Here is a 15,560-nt window from a genome sequence, read left to right as displayed (position 1 = left end):
GGCAGGGCCGTGGTCTCTGTGGGGGCCGAGCCTGTGCCCGGGGAGCGCGGATGCTGGCAGTGAGTGACGGCCGCGCTCCCAGGAAAGGGGTGCCCCCTCGGTGCCGCGGGCTGGGAGCCGCGCAGCCCTCGCCAGCGCCCCGCCCGCCCCGAAGCCCGAGCGCGAGGCGCCGCGGGAGGAATTCCAGCCATTTCCTCTGCGCCGAGCGGTATGCGGCCTGCTCGCTGCCCGACCGCAGCGCGGCCCGGAGGTGGGGGCCGGCGGCGCGGGCCAGTCACCAGCCGCGTCTGGCAGCTGCCCGGGCCTCGCAGTCCCGCTCCGGATTCCCGGAGGGCCTCCTCTAGTCCCGGGGACCAAACCGTCCCTCGAGCGGCCCCAGACCTGTGCGGCTCCCCCGACCCCGGCTCCTCCCCGCGAGGCCGCCGCCTGCAGAACCGCCCCCGCCCCGCGCCCGCCCTCCAGCCTCCTCGGTCCCCGCCGCGCCCCCGGCTGTCGCCGACGCCCGCGGGCCCCCGGAATCTGAGTTTGAAACTGAAGGTGGCTCTTGCTACCTCCCTTTGAGGGCACGTCCCTTGGTCTTTCTAAGCCTCAGTTTCTCCACCTGTGAAATGGTCACCCTAACAACAGCGCCACCACGTTTGTGCCGCCCCGAGGTTTGAGTGAGAAAAGGAACGTGCTGGATCAACATCGACGATGTTCTCATTTCTCTAGGTACCGCTGTGGTCCTTAACCTCCCTGGATCTTCCGCCCACCCTGCCCAGGGCCTCTTCTGGTGGAGCAGACAGGGCGGCTTTAAAACAGGTAGGCGCTCTAGACGGCCGCCTCAGGGACCGGCGGAAGACTCTTCCTCGGGTTTATTTGCCCTCAGGTTCTTTAAAAGCCTAAAGAGCAGTTATTTTCATTTTTTGAAATGATGTCATCGCAGTCTGAGAACAATCAGGCACGCAGTGATTAGGGCAAGTTGAGGGTGCAGACCCGGATGGCCTGGACTCTCTACACAGGGGTCTGAATAGAGAAAGGCCACCCCGTGCCCTCTGGGCTCCTCTTTCCAAAGGCAGATACCTCCCCCCACTCCCACCCCCGTCCCCTCTCGGAGAGTGGACAGCCGTTCAGGCTTTAACCCTTTGGAGGAGCAGGAAAGGCAGAGCCAGAGCCCCAGGCGACGAGGAAGGTGGGAGCCACTTCCCCCGCCGCCCACACCCGCCTCACCCACGCCCACGACTGCGGTCAACGGAACACGAGGTGGGGTTGGAAAGCCCCGGGCTTCACCGGGCCTAGCCGCCCACGGTGAGAGCCGCTCTCCTCGAGGTTCCCCCATATGGCCTTCGTTTGGATCCTGGAACTCCCTCTGCAGCCAGAGCCCCGAGGCCGAGAATCAGCCGCAAGAGGTGCGCTCCCTCATCCCCCCTACACCCGCTGCAGCCCCAGACCGCAGAAATCCAGGTGGAGACAGGTCTAGAAACACAGGTGCTAGAAACGTCCCAGTCCAGTTGGGAGACGCCGCTCGCAGGCAGCCCCTCCCCGCGCACCCTCTTCCGAGCCCGGCACTTCCGGCCATCGTTGCGCTGCAGGCGGCTGTCTGAGTCGGGAGGGGCGGACTCCATCTGTTTCTGAGGCCTGGCTTCCCTTTCCTGTCCCCAGACCCCCTAACTGCCTAACCTGAGGGTTTTCTCTGTACTCTGGACACACCTCCCTAACTGCCGTTCGCAGACGGCTCCCTTCCTGCGCTGGAATTTTTTTAAAGGCTTCTCCCAGGGACCCCAGGCTGTGTGGCCAGTCTTCCGGAAATGCTGGCTCCTCTTACAATGATGCACAAGGGGATGCTGCCTTAGGTTGGAAGGCAACCAACTAAATCACATCTTAAAATGTAAAGTTTGATTCTGAATTTTTGATAGCACTTTTTGTTTGAGGGGAGGCGGGGTGATGGTGGGGAACAGGCTGGAGGCAGGCTGTATTTAAAAGAGGGGGAAAAAGAAGAGGGGGAGTTAAGTATATGCCAAGAGTGGGTATGGCCGCATTAGAAAAGAGAGTTGCTTTCCCAGCACGCTGGTTCCCAGGAGTTTAGTGGGACTTTCAGAACTAGTCTCCTGAGCCTGGGACTTGTTGAGGTACAGCTCGCTGAGAAAGAGCCTGTTGGACAGGAAAAGACTCCACTGGGGAGAAGGCTAATGAAGTTCCACCGCCTGGGGCTAAGGGATTCAGACACAAAAATTGTCCCCAGGATCTCAAAGAATCTTATGGCTCCAGGAGAGAGTGGCAAAGAGCAAGGCAGGTTTGGAGATGATGAGTGAAACAGATCTGAACCACCAGTTTTCAAATGTGACTGTAAAAATGAGCTCTCACTAAATACTAACTAGAGCCCTGGTTTAAAAATGAAGTCACACCCCTTTTCCAATGTGGGTGCTTACTCTTCAGTGGCTGTGCACAGGAAGCACTTGCCCAGCTCATTACGCTGAACCCTACTTAGAATGTACTATTAATTCCCTGTTTTACAGATGAGAAAACTGAGGTCAGAGAGACTAATTAGCAGAGGAGAGGTTCAAGCCCAGGGATCTGACTTCGATGGCTACCTGTGGAACCGCTGCTGTAGGGTAATCCACTCTGATGCTCTTTCTGACCAGAGATTGAAATGACTCCACTTCAGCCTTCAGCTGCCTTTCACAGTGAGGAAGACGTTGCTGTCTCACCCACCAGCCTCCCGCAGGCCGCAGTGATTGCAGCTTCATTGAAATCGATGGTTTTCCTGAGGGGGCCAGGCAACCTATTCCAAGACTCCAGAGTACAGAGGAACACACTGCCCATAGGAGGAGGACTCTGAGCGGCCTGGTTACGGTCATCAAGGTCAGGCCTTCCTGTGTGATTTCAGGACCACAAGGAGCCCCAAGTGGCCTAAAAATCAACTATAAAAGAACCATTGTGCCCAACACAGAATCAGATGTGTGCTTACAGGTCACTGCTGTCTCATCTTGGGTCATGCATGGGCCAAGACGACCCGAAGATATTTGTCTAGCTTTCCTAGTGTTTCTTAAAAGTTGAGTTAATTACCAAGCATTTAAAATTGGAAGATGGTACAGAAATATCTGGGTTTTCTTTCTTTTTCTTTTAGCTTCTCCCCCTACATCTTAAGAGCTGGCCACACTGATAAGTACTTTGTGGTCCATCCTAATCCCAGCCATCGCATCCTGTTTTTTACTTCCATCTTCGTATTGGCCCACTAACATTTGAATTTGCTGACCCGCATCTCTCTCACTAAAATGCAGTTATTCACTGAAGAGGTAACTGTTGAGTCTCACTAGTCACATTCTGGTTTGGATATCTTTTCTGGAGAGCTAGTTAAGGTAGAATAGTTGAGGTAAGTTAAAGTGAGGGTAGGAGAGAAAGTAGGGCTCCCCTGGACAAGGCACCCAATCATACCAGAGCAGAGCAGATTTCTGAGATCCTGGAAGATCGCAAGATGAGAAATTAGTGTTTGAACAACTGACTTGGATGTCAGAACATCAGCTGCTTCCCAGAAGCTCGTCCTTTCATGTATCTTTGCAAACACCACACTTTTATTAGCATCTTGGACTGCCTTCCCCAAACCTCCTTCTGGAAGTGCCTTGGGGAGTGTCCAGAAGCACACCCTGGAGGTGATTAGAGGGCTGCCGGCTCAGGCTGTGAGCGAGCCCAAAGGAATAGATCTGGCTTTCAACCAGGACAGAACTGAGCCCGGAAGAGGAGCTGAATGAAGACGAGGACCAAGTGATTAACCGGGGTTTGAGCAGCCAGGAACTGATGCACGATCTCATTCACCAAGATGGTGAGCAGCTGTGCACTCTGAAGTGTGGACCACAGGAGGGAAAACCATCTTCCCCGAACTTGGAAGCTTTCCTGCCAAGGCAGTTTACTGTGCCGGCAGAGAGGAGAGGTTTTGTGTGGCGACGTGAAGGCGGATGAGATGGCTTTAGACGGGCTACCTGATAGACCTTGGGACTGCCTCAGCCTTCCTCAGACGTCCGTGGGGGAGAGTTTCAGCCCTGAATGTTTGAACTCAGGCCTTCTTGGCAGCAGTCCATGGGACAAGGGTGTCAACAGAGCCCCGGATGTGCACTCAGGTGTGGAGGGCGTGAATGTGATGAAGTACTTTTAGAACTTTTAGAGAAACAGGAAACACAGTTATCAGAGACAGGAAAGTCTGTCCACCTTCTTTCAAACCCAGTGGATACTGTGGCACTCAGACTTGTCACAGCTGCCTTTGGAAAAGGCGACCAATTGAGAGAGCAGGAAAGGAGTAGGAAAGGCCCCTTCAGGGAGTTGACTGTTGGGTCGGGGCACGTTTTCTTCAGAGAGCCTCCTCTCACCTCCCGCATTAATGGGAGCCCCTGAAAGCCCCGCGCTCAGCCTTGCCACCATCATCTGCTTTGTATCCAGTGGGACTAATCTCACGGTGAACTTGCTCCTGTTATGTCAGTCCTGAAATCCCCCTGGCTCCCAGAGGCCCTGTCTTTCTCCTATTCTGTGGCCTCTCCCACTCTCCCCACTCTTGAAACTCTTCTTCCATGACGTCTGGAGTTCATAATCCATTATTAGCAAACTTTCCTTTATCCTCAGTCTATTCTCTGAGCATCCTCTTCACTTCTTTCCCTGTGGGACCCCCAGCTCTCCCCTGAGTTCATTGCTGACCCCACAGCTTTCTCTAGTGGGGTCTTTTTTCTCCCAGCCCTCTTCTCTAGGCCTAGAGGGGAGTTAGGTGTCCTCCTTAATCCTGATTGTCACCTTTGCAAGTAGTCTCTTGCATACCATATTTAGTTGCATCTTATCAGATTTTACCACTCCCTGCTATCTTCTCCTGACCCCCTGGTCATATTTTGTTTGCAATTTTTCTAGATCTTGGTTCACCATCACTCTTTCCAACACTGTCTTAACTCTTGGTGATTCGGTATACATATCAATGACTCTTCCAATACCCAAACCTTTCAATCTCTTGAATTTCTGTCCTCCAGTGATTTTTCCCTCCCCTCAACCCATAGTTGTGATTACACATGACTGCAGTCTCTCCATAATCTCAATTTTATGCATCCTCCTATCTTTCCAAGTTATCCCCTTGCTTGATCTCAGTTATCCTCTGACCCAATGAGAACCTTCAATCAATTGATCCCACCACCCTTCACTGTTGCCCACCCCTTTGATGTTCTTACTCCCCTCCTGACCCAGTGTAAAATTTCATGACCATGTCAGCTGGAGAAATACACACAGCCAGGCTGCTTGACCTCATTTGAAGTTCATACTGATGAAACTTAAGTGGGCCCTTTAGTGCTTCCCGACTGTAATACTTAGGTTTCCCTGATCCACTCACTCACCTAGGCTCCTGGATGACAGTTTCATACTTTCTTTTCTCTTCTCAAACCCTTCATATTCCCTCCACACTCTCTATCACCTGAATTCTCAAAGAATCTAATGGGATTCTTTTTCCCCTGGGAAAATAGAAGGAGCCAAAGGAGAAAGCTGCATATCCATAACATTGCATTTCTCCCCTGTCCAGAAATTTCATCTTCATACTTTGCCTTTCCACCTACTATCTCAGTGCTGACTCATCCATCAAAAGCAAATTCCTCCACTTGTGTAGGCAATCCAGTCCCTCTCACCTACTCACGGACATTACTCAGTAATTCTTTCTTTCCTCTCCTACTCCAAATTATTACTCTCTGCTGGATTCTTTCCATCAGCACGAAAACATGCTATTATTTCCTGCATCTTTTAAAAAAATAGTCTTTTAATGACTGTACTTCCCTTGGCAGGCTGTCACATTTTTTGCTCCACATTAGAGCAGATCCCTCAGAAGAATCATCTGTACTTGGTATGTCCAATTCCTCTCCTCCAGTCCTCTCTTACACCAACCCCATAATCAGGTCTATATCCCTCAGAGTTCCACAGAAATTATTCTGGCCCAAGTCAGCATGACTTAACTAAATCCAGTGGTCAGTTCTCAGTTCTCGTCTTATTAACAGCATCTGATACAATGGACCACATCCCCCTCCTCCGTATATGTTTTTCCCTAGGCTTCCAGAGCATCTCACTCTCTTGGTTTCTGTCCTCTCTCACTGCACCCATCTTCTTGGTCTCTTTCCATGGTTCCCCCTCTTTCTCCTGACCTCTAAATGTTGACTTGCCCAGGACTCAGACTTCAGTTCTCTCCTCTTCCTTTATCCACCTTTTTTGATGATCTCATCCAGATATGTGGTTTTACATACAATCAATACACCCATGACCCACATTTATATCTCTAGTCCAGACCTCTTCCCTGAACTCTAGATTCTGTCTGCCCCATATCTCCAAACTCAAGATGTCCAAAACTGAATTCTTGAGATGCTCCCCAAACTTGATCTGCCTGCAGTCTTTCCTATCATAATGGGTGGCAACTCTATTCTTTCAGTGGTTCAGGCCAGAAAACTGAGTTATCCTTGACTCTTGTTTTCTCACACGCACATCAGATCTGGCAAGAATTAACTCTACCAACAGAATACAGCCAGAATCCAACCGCTTCTCACTTTCATGGCTGCCATCCTAGTCAAAGACACCATCATTTCTCTCCTGGATTACCACTGTGCCCAACTGTCAAGTTTCCCCACATCTACTCTGGCCTTCAGCAAAGAAGCCAGAGTGATCCTTTTAGAAAATACTTTAGACCATATCACTCTCTAATCAAAACTTTAAAAGCCCTCTGTCCTCTAATTCTTTTAGTATTACTCTTTAACAAGTCCCTATTCCTCTCAGTATAAAAGCTAGTCTTTATAATGGCTAAAAGAGGTCCTACATTAATTATCTACCCACCTCTCCCAGCATTCACCTCTTTCTTCTTTGGAGTATTTTATTTTTTTATTATTATTTTTTTTTACCAAGCTGCATGACTTGCAGGATCTTAGTTCCCCAACCAGGAATCGAACTCCAGTCCCTGGCAATGGAAGCACAGAATTCTAATCACTGGACGTATACGTATCAATGACCCAGGGAATTCCCTGTCTTCCTCTCTGGATACTCCCTTCCTCACTCATTCTGGGAGCCCAGCCTCCTTGATGGAGATGTACCCTCTACCAGAACACTCTTGCCCAGAGTCTACTTCCAACTTTCTCATTTCTGCAGTCTTTAGATTCTCAACTTTTCAATAAGACCCACTTGACCACCGTGTGTAGTACCGAGACTTGTGCTTTCCCTGCATCCTGACACTCTTGATCACCCTTAACCTGCACAACCTTGTTCTTTCTTGTCCCCAAAGCGTTTATTATCTCCTAACATACTATATGATTTATGTATTTATGTTTATTGCTTATTATTATCTATCTTCCCCTCAACTCCACCCCCACAGGGATCCCTCTCTATCTTGTTCACAAATATATCTGAGATGACCAGAACAATGCCTGACACATGGTAGAGAAAACAATGCATGTTTTTTGGAATGAGTGAAAACAATCCAGATACAGAGAGACTTACTCCCTTGCCCGTCCAAAATTTCTGTGCCAAGAGCAAAGGGGAAAATGGAACCAGAAAGAGAAGTTGGAGCTGACCATAAACACATGATTCATGGGGAAAGTCAGGTCAGATTGGAATGAGCAAACTGAATGCTCATAATCACTAGATAGATAGATAGATGATAGAAAGAATCTCCCACGTGGTAGGTAATAAAGTGACTTTATTAACCATATATAGAGTAATAAAAGCCTGGACCAATGACACTGACTTACCCAAGTTCCCATCATTGTCAGTTGCTTTTTAGCTGTTCTCCCAGCCCTAAGTGGGCCAATTACAGTTGACACTTGAACAACGTGGGTGTGAACTGCCTGGGTCTACTTGTACATGGATGATTTTTAATAAATGTAAAATCAGCACTCCCTATTTGCAGGTTTCTCATTAAGGGGTTCAATCAACCACAGATTGTTTAATCCATGGATATGGAGGGTCAACTGTATTCAGTGGACTATACCATCTTTCATAAAGTATTTGAGCATCCACGGATTTTAGTATTTGCAGAGACTCCTGGCACCAGCACCCTGTGGATACAGAGAAACAACTGTACAGGTTGACAGAGCCACCAGAGACAGTAGAGGCCAAAGGACAGGATCCTACAAGTGAAGACTTTGAAAAAGAAACTCCTGTCTCTTCACCTCCTCCTTTAAGTGCCTTCTCGGTGAAGGATGCTGCAGTACCAGATGTCTGGGGCAGTACCCAGGCCATTTTATCAGATTTCTGCCATTATTGGATGCAGATGGTTAGCAGTTCTGCTTGCCTGGCCCTCACATATCCACTGTTAACACAGGCCTTCTGGAGGCCTTGCCTTCCTTTCCCTTAGGGATTACAGCCTCCAGGTTGACAGCCAATGAATTCCTTCTCGAAAGATGCCAATGTTACGCAAGGAGCCTCTGCACTAAGGATAAACCAGTTAAATGAGGCTCCTGAGGCCCTCCAGACAGTTTAGATGGAGACCCTGTGGTATCAACCGTGTGGCTGCACCAGAAGTTTGAGGCCAGAATAAGGTCTGGGGCAGGAGGCTTTATGGGTCCTGAGGCAAAGTAGAATCTCAGAGACTTTACAGAGTTGAGGCTTTAGCTTGTGACAGGCCTAAATAACTATAGGCAGAACTTCCAAAGAGCTCTAGGCAGAAGCTCCAGAAGATCCCCCTTGACCAGACATGAAGACAAGACCCCCATTTAGAAGACAGACTCAAACCAGCTTGCCTTTTTTCCTAAACAGGGGCGTGTTCAGCAGCACCTTCATCTTAAGCAACGTATGTGCATTGATGGAGCTTACCTGGTGCCAAGAGAGTGGTGAGAGGCATGGAAATAAGGTAAACCAGTGTCATTTTATCCATAGGAAACCTTCATTCATAAGGAAGGCATTCATCTTTGACATGAATAGGGATGCCCTCTGTGGTTCAGAGTAGACACAAAAATACAGCGGAAGAAACAGCACTCCTGTATAACAATATAATTTAAATTAGTTAAAAATATTTACCCAGTCCCATGAGAAAGGTCAAAGGGCTTAAAGTATATTCTCAACACTCAATCTAACATCTCCTTCCTCCACTCACCATTGCCCCATTCACTCTCCCCAAAGTCAGCTAACAATCCTCCCCCCCTCCTCTGTACCTCCCTCACACATACACGTGCACACACACAGGTTCTTGATGCCCTTCCTCGCTTCTGTCTCCTTGGATCTTTTCTTTTCTCCATTTCCAGTGTAACAATTCCTGGCCTCTTCAGGCCCCTTTCAAGTCTTAGTTCTTCCCAGTTCTTACTCTGATTAGCACAGTAGCAGACCGGCTGAGCTGGAATCTTTCTTAGGCAGTAGTTAGGTAAAGTTGTACATATTCATGGGGAGATATTGTGTAATCCTATACCTTTCCTCCACATGTCTTTTAAGGATGTGGGTTTTTGTTTTTTTTTTTTTTCATTTATTTTTATTAGTTGGAGGCTAATCACTTCACAATACTGTAGTGGTTTTTGTCATACATTGACATGAATCAGCCATGATTTACATGTATTCCCCATCCCAATCCCCGCTCCCACCTCCCTCTCTACCCGATCCGTCTGGTTCTTCCCAGTGCACCAGGCCTGAGCATCAGCATTTTCTTCCTAGGAGAAAAGAGAATGAGGGAAGGAAAATAGAGTGAGGGGAGTCAGAATGTGTCTGGGGAAGGAACGAGGCAGAGGTTCTTTTGATCTGCTCCTTACATTCAGCTCAGATGCCTACACTGGACAGTGCCCAGGTTATTGGTAGATTCTGGGACATTCCTATGTTCGCATAATCAAAAAGAAAACTGAACAAAACCAATAAGAGGTTAAGGCACAAAGTCAAAGTAGAGAGGAATCTCTGGGCCTCTGAACTTGACTTGAAACATTCTGTGTAAAGGCAGGAGCTGGGAGAAGAAGAAAAACAGAGAATTGTGTTTTGGTTATTTTTTTTCTGATTGCAAAAGTAATATATGTTCAATGTAGAAAACCAAAAAAATACAGAAAAGTACAAGAAGGGATTGGAAAAACAAAAGAGGCAACACTTCTGTTCCCACCACCCAGATATAATCAATATGAACATATTTGTTTATATTTATACTGCATGCATATTCTTTTTTAATCAAATTATAAGCATAGTATATACGCTCTTTTAGAAATTTTTTTCTCATTTAACAATATATCATAATTTCCCCAAGTCACTAAATATTCTTACATACAATATGATTTGTTAAAGCTGTTTATGATTTTATGCTGTGAATTTACTATCATGGATTTGACCGGTTTTATATGGGAGAGTATTTAGGTTGTTTCCAAACAAGGAAATTGTGGCAAGGTTGTCTGCACCACCTGTGTTTTCAGACAAGCTAACCTTTTTCCCTTACCAGCAAGTAAGGATCCCTTCAAAGTTCTAGACCAAGAGAACCCTGTATTGGCAGAAGTAACTCCTCACAAGCATTCAGCTATCCCTGTGTCCTTCAGAGAAAGCCTGGCATTAGGCTTACTCTGAGCATCAGAATAAGGATACTTACTCTTATGGCCAGGCCATTCTTGAGCAGATGGAGGGAAAATATTTGTCATTCTAAATCAGGGAGTCCATCCAACTCATTCAATGCAATCATCCTCAAAAATATATTTCTGTGCTAGTCCTAAGCTAGATATTATGGAAGAAAAGATACGGTTTCCATGTTACCTAAACCTGCACTCTTTGTGTGTCAACAAACATAGAGGTGTGAAAGAGTCAGGTAGAGACAGATTATGTGTGAATGACTACATGCTAACTCTGTGGTTCGAATCACAAGTGCTTTAGGAGGTGAGAAAACTATAAGCACAAGGTAGACTTGAGTGGTCTGGGAAGACTGCATGGAGAAGGTGGAGCTTGGAGGCTGGGTGGGCAAGGAACATGCCATGTGGAGGGGACACAGAGTCCAGAAAGCACAGGAAGCAAGAAGGAGGTGCATGTGGCTGCAGTCTGCAGTTGAGGGAGACGCGGTCCATCTGATTGGATAAGTCATATATGGTGCACATGCAGAGAGAGTCAGAAAGATGTTTGGCCCTAATTCTGTAGCTGTTTCCCCTTGTACCAGAGGTGTAGCATCAAGAAAGGAAATGTCTAGTCAAATTCAAGCTGAGTTGTTCTTGTTGTGTGTGGGGTAGCAGGGTGGGGCCAGGGGAATGGTTTATAAATAGAACTTTTCGAAGCCTTTAATATTGTTTATGTATGTGGCAAGGTCAAAAGAGGAGGGAATCCCGACTTCCCAAGAGTCTTTGACCACAGAACTCTTGTTACCATGGACCATCTCCTTGGGTGTTCAGGAGACACAATTAGGAGCTAGTGAGGACTTCCCTGGTGATGCAGTGGATAAGAATTTGCCTGCCGGTGCAGGGGACACCAGTTTGATTCCTGGGCCGGGAAGATGCCACATACCACAGGGCAGCCAAGCCCGTGCCCCCCACAGCTACTGAGCCTGCGCTCGTAGCCTGTGCTCCCCAAGAAGACACCACGATGAGAAGGCTCTGCTGCGCAACCAGAGGGTAGCCATCACTCGCCACAGCTGGAGAAAGCCGGTGCACAGTGACCGATTTTTGAACTGGAGAGTAACACGTGAGGGAAAACAAAGTTTTGGAAGGTTAATCTCATCATAGAATGTAAGGTGAACAAGAGAGAGAACAGCCTGGATTCAGGCAATACAATTAGATGATTGAATAAAGACTCCAGATAAGTGGGCAAGGTTGGAGCATACTGGAGCCGAGAATGAAGAACAAAGCATTGATTGAATGCCGCGTCTGCTGTTGGGCTCTGGAGAGATTCGAAAGTGTCAGAGTTCCTAGGTCTCTTAGGAGTTCGAATTCATTCGTTAGGATTTTTGTTGCAAGGCACAGAAATCAACTTAAAGCAGCTTAATCAAAAAAGAGTGTTTTTAAGGAAATAGGGATACTTCTTGAGGAGCTGAAGCCATGTACTGGAAAGTTGGCAAAAAGTCCCTGTCCATCTGGTCTCAGCTACTCTGTGTCTGCTTCATCATCCTCATATTATTTCTCTCTCCTCTCCTGTCCTCTAACAACCCCTCCCCTCTCCCCGCTCTCATTTATGGAAGAAAATGGCTTCTCTACTGCTCCCGAGTTTGCATGTTACACTGTTGGCATGACACAGTTCCAGCTATATCAGAAGCTGAATATCCATCTCTTGTTCCCAATTTCAGATTTCCAATGGAAAGAACCTCGTCGACCAGCTTGGGACACATCCTACTCTAACTAGGGGGACAGGTTTGAAAACTGAAACATGGCTTCAGGAGACCCAGCCTGTGAACAGTGTGGGGGAGCACCGCCAGCAACAGGTGTCTGCTGCTGAGTGATGCTGGGCGTCCCTGGTGGTACAGTGGTAGAGAACCCGCCTGCCAATGCAGGAGGCTCGAGTTCAAGCCCTGCGTTGGGAAGATCCCCTGGAGAAGGAAATGGCACCCCACTGCAGTATTCTTGCCTGGGAAATCCCATGGACAGAGGAGCCTGGTGGGCTACAGTCCAAGGGTTGGCAAAGAGTCAGACATGACTTAGTGACTAAATAACAACAACATAGTGATGACTTGACCTTTCATTGAAAGCTTGCTTCTGTAAGAGTTGAACATGAGCTCACTATTGTTGAATGAATGGATAACCAGGAAGCTTTAAGGCAACTTCACTAGAGTCCATATTCTTGTCCCTTTCCCAAACTCCTTCAGTCTCCCAGTTCTATAAAAACCTGCAGATGAAGGAACCAGGATACACAATGGTTATTAGGACACGTCTGTGTTAAATTGCCTTATTTTCGATCCTGTCCTTGAGGACTTGAGTAAGTGATGGAACCTACCTGAGCTTCAGGCTTCTCACCTCTAGAATGGGGATCATGAGAATTAACTAAGATAACATGAGTAAAGTGCTCCGCACAATGCACCTAATTATGTTGAAAAGTGAAAGTGCAGTCCCTCAGTTGTGTCCAGCTCTTTGCGAACCCGTGGGCTGTAGCCACATGTCTCCTGCATTGCAGGTGGTTTCTTTACTGCTAAACCGTTGGGGAAGCCCTGCAGATTGGGTCAAAAGAAACAGAAGCAGAAAGTGGAGTGGGTTCAAATACCAAACTCAAATACCAGGCTTCTCTGTCTATGGAATTCTCCAGGCAAGAATACTGGAGTGGGTCGCCATTCCCTTCTCCAGGGGTTCTTCCCAACCCAGGGATTGAACCCAGGTCTCCCACATTACAGGCAGATTCTTTACCATCTGAGCCACCAGGGAAGTCCAGTTATGTTAAGAACATAAGTTTTAAACAAAAAAATTAACTGATGGAGGGGGCTTCCTGGTGGTCCAGTGGCTAAGACTCTGTGTTCCTAATGCAGGGGGCTCAGGGTCAATCCCTGGTCTGGGACCTAGATCCCGCATGCCACACAAAGACCCGTTGCAGCCAAATAAATAAAATAATTTTTTAAAAGAATTAAAAAAGAAAATTAACTGATGGAGCTGAAGTTGACAGGAGCAGATCCAAATGTCTTTGATAAACGGGGCAAAAGAAAGATGAATTGTCAGATGGGCAAGTGGTCAGCTTGGTTCTCCAGATATCCCCATGAACGTGGCCTTTGGAATAAGAGGTTTGGGGAGAAAAATAAGCCACGAAGATCTTATGGCGCCAACAGGGACTTTAGAGATCACAGGTCATATGGGCCAGTCACACTCCCTTTTGTTCCTAGAGATTTAATACCTACTAGCCTATTAAATGGTCATGATTTGGAGGAGAGAAGACAAGAAGAGGAATTACTTTCAGCTGGCCCCGGTCTTTAAATAACCCGGGGTACAGCATCTTTCAAACACAAAGGAGACCATGTGTAAAACATTAGTTAAATTCAGATATAAATCTAGTCTTTGACCAGTCCAAAGCTAATCAATATGCTTTTCTACTCTCTTTGAACTTTGAGTTTTCTGGCAACGACGAAAACCCCAAACCCCATCCAAAACCATCGTCCAGACAGCCCAACTCCTCTGCTCCCCCTCTCTCGTGTCACATATTGTTGACAGAACTCCTCTCGTTACCACATTCATTCCAGTGGTGATTCAAATTCTTCTGCAGAAATGGACTTGAAAGACAGAAAATTGCTCTTGTAATCACTTAATAAGGAACCCTGGACAAGAAATACAGGACCATGGATATAGATTTACTTTTAGCTTTTATGGATGCATTTCCCTCAGTTATTTTCATTGAAAATCATGATGAACTAATTTAAATAGCAAGGTAAACTGAGATGGAAAATGACCCATAATAAGAATTTCGATGGAAAATATAGATTGGCCTGGTCTTCAGCACCTCAAGGACTCTCGGTTTCAATTACAAATTCAGAGAGATTTGAAATGTGTTTGTTTGAATGTGTCAGTTTTAGGCAGAACTAAACTACACTGTCCCTTTCCAAAAATCAAGAATCTGCCCTGGAAAAAAATTATGCAGTATGATGTACAAAGCAGAGGGGGAGGAAAGTAAGTAGTGGGTGAGAAAGACCCACCCAAGGACTGCAGCCAGCTTCCCCAGGAAGATTCATGACCACGCTTCAATCCTGTCCTGTGATTCTTTCCAAGGGATTTTACTATAAATCACTAAAAGCAACTGCTGCTGTTACCAGAGCTATCTTTGCCTCACAAAGAAGAAAATTCAGGACATGCAATATAATCCTCTCACTATCTAAGAGCGAAACCAGCCCATTTGTCATGAGAACTGAAAACACCAGCTATGTAGTATATTAAACATTAGCGTTTCATCTTTCATAAAGGGGGGGGGGGCACACATAGGACGTGATTGGATGCAACCATGATAAAGTGACTTAAATTGGATTGACTAACTGTAACCTACAAAAACCATTGTATTACAAATCCTTTTCAGTAAAAGGTAAGAAAATTCTATCAACTTTTTTTTTTTAACCATTCTGAGCTATTCACAACAAATAGATCCTTACTCTTACCAGATGTATGAGCATAATATGTAATGCAGGGGTTTCATAACTTGGAGAGTATCATCAGTGTCAGAGTTGATACAGTGTTCCTCCCTTTGACTTGAATGCCTTCTTCCCTATACAGGGTGATTATTGCTTCACAGTGTCCTAGGTATGAAAGGACTTTGAAAGGTCATTTGCCTTGCAACCCAACTAGCAGTGTCAGCATTACCAAGGAGAGGCTGATTAGAAATGCACAGTCTTGGGGTCCACCCCAGTCTTACTGGCTCAGCTTCTGCATTTTGACAGGATCCCCAGGTGATTCATACGAACACTGAAGGTGAAACTGTGCCACCCTAAGTCATCCTACTGTCTCTGAGCAAAACGTGCACAATGGAATGGATGGACTGGTCTCCTGCAGCCAATTTCGGGTCCTTTATAGTTTATCCTGTTTGAGTCATTGAGAGGAAAGAGGAAATACACTCATTTAAGGAGGTCTCGCATAGCCTAACAAAGCTAGCAACTTCTTCAATACGTTCAAGTACCTATTCTTGGAAGCACTGCTGTTCTATATCCTGTTGCTCGGTCCTGTTGACTCTTTGCGACCCTTTGAACTGTAGCCCACTAGGCTCCT

General features: G+C 46.8%; 1 long non-coding RNA gene across 1 annotated transcript; it reads left to right on the top strand.

Annotated features, from left to right (window-relative positions):
• Positions 1 to 495: 495 nt before the first annotated feature.
• On the top strand, positions 496 to 15,334 carry LOC136162965 (uncharacterized). The gene is made up of 3 exons (XR_010662180.1): positions 496 to 801; positions 8,725 to 8,818; positions 12,185 to 15,334. It is a non-coding gene; the product is annotated as an uncharacterized lncRNA (long non-coding RNA).
• The last annotated feature ends 226 nt before the right edge of the window (positions 15,335 to 15,560 follow it).

Source organism: Muntiacus reevesi, chromosome 3 (assembly GCF_963930625.1).
Source record: "Muntiacus reevesi chromosome 3, mMunRee1.1, whole genome shotgun sequence".
Lineage (NCBI taxonomy): Eukaryota > Metazoa > Chordata > Mammalia > Artiodactyla > Cervidae > Muntiacus > Muntiacus reevesi.
The sequence above is the reverse complement of the archived record's forward strand: the minus strand, read 5'-3'. Positions and strand labels throughout refer to the sequence as shown.